This window comes from Ursus maritimus, unplaced genomic scaffold, assembly GCF_017311325.1.
Source record: "Ursus maritimus isolate PB19 unplaced genomic scaffold, ASM1731132v1 scaffold_19, whole genome shotgun sequence".
NCBI classification, from domain to species: Eukaryota; Metazoa; Chordata; class Mammalia; order Carnivora; family Ursidae; genus Ursus; species Ursus maritimus.
In genome coordinates, this window is record NW_024424341.1 from 46,039,776 (window position 1) to 46,041,184 (window position 1,409).

Sequence of the window (1,409 nt, forward strand, 5' to 3'; positions counted from 1 at the left end):
TGGGTCTGAGGGAGGAGGGGTTGGGGGGTCTGGACTCCTGGGTCTGAGGGAGGAGGGGAGCTGAGGGTCTGGACTTCTGGGCCTGAGGGAGGAGGGCCGAGGGCCAGGCCTTGGGTCCTGAGGGGCTGTGCCCTGAGCGGGGTCACCCCTGACTTCTCCCGCTCTGCCAGGGCGTGACTCTCACCGACCTGAAGGAAGCCGAGAAGGTAGCAGGAAAGGCCCCAGAGCCAGAGAAGTGCCTGCAGAGCCTGGTGAGAGGGGTCAGGTGAGCAGGTGGTAGGTGGCGTAAGACACCCTTGTCTTCTGACCTCTCTGCCCCCCTCTCCTAGGACCCATCTCGGCGTCCCCGAGTTCCTGGGGTGGAGAACTCTGATGGTCCTGCCCAGAGAGGTGAGGTCTGGTCTCTGGGAGGTGGTCCTCCTGCCCTGTCACCTCCCCATCTCTCCTGCAGTGCTGTTTTCCTGGGGGTCGGGCTAGGGACCCTGGCACTGCAGGGAGGGGCCCCTCCACAGGTTTCTGGGCTGACTCCTGCCCCTCCCCCAGCAGAGGCGCCAGACGGGCAGGGTCAGGGACCGCAGGCTGCCAGGGAGCATCGCAAAGTGGGCAAGGAGTGGAGGGGCCTCGCAGAGGTGAGGGGTGGGGCCGGGGCGGGGTGAGCTGGGCCATGGGTGGGCCTTGGAGGCAGGGCGGTGGGTCAGACTCCCCTCCCGGCATCAGGCTGAACCCGCCCTCCGCCTGCAGGGGGAGGAGGCGGAGCCGGCCGACCGCAGCCCAGAGTCCAGGTACAGGGTGGGCCGGGAAGGGTTTGGGCTTGTCTGTAGGGCCGTGGGGAGCCCCGCTGACGCCCTGCCCGCCTCCACCCCAGCACTGCCGAGGGTGGCCCCTCGCCTCGCAGGCAGCGGGACCCCGAGCCAGCATCAGAAGAGCCCGATGGAGGCTTCAGGAAGGTTCGCAGCCCCACCCCCACCACGGAGCCACCGGGCCCCCACAGTGGGCCTCTGTCCACCCACCCTACCGCCCTCCACCTGTGCCTCTGCCAGCCACATCCCCGCACCCCACCCTTCCCGGCGGCCTCGCCGAGCTGCGTGCATGCTGGCAGGCCTAACCCTGTCCCCCCACCCCCCCAGCTGTACTCAGAGCTGCGCGGCGAGAACGAGAGGCTTCGCGAGGCCCTGACTGAGACCACGCTGCGCCTGGCACAGCTCAAGGTAGAGCTGGAGCGCGCCACTCAGGTGAGGCCCCCAGGCCTGGGAGCTGGTCCGCGCTGGCGCGGGTGTGCCTGGGCAGGGAAGCAAGAGCAACGGGTGGGGGGCGGGGCCTGTGCCGGCCCGGCTGGGACCCTCGGGCGTGAGGCTGAAGGGTGAGGGACGCCCAGGGGAGCAAGAGCAACTGGAGAAGGGGGGGGGGGG

The 1,409-nt window shown here is 69.8% G+C and overlaps 1 protein-coding gene across 3 annotated transcripts in view; it reads left to right on the top strand.

The window, feature by feature from the left end:
* Window positions 1-1,409, top strand: part of PPP1R12C (protein phosphatase 1 regulatory subunit 12C) — a 22,480-nt gene that overhangs the window by 18,523 nt on the left and 2,548 nt on the right. The window lies entirely within an intron of this gene.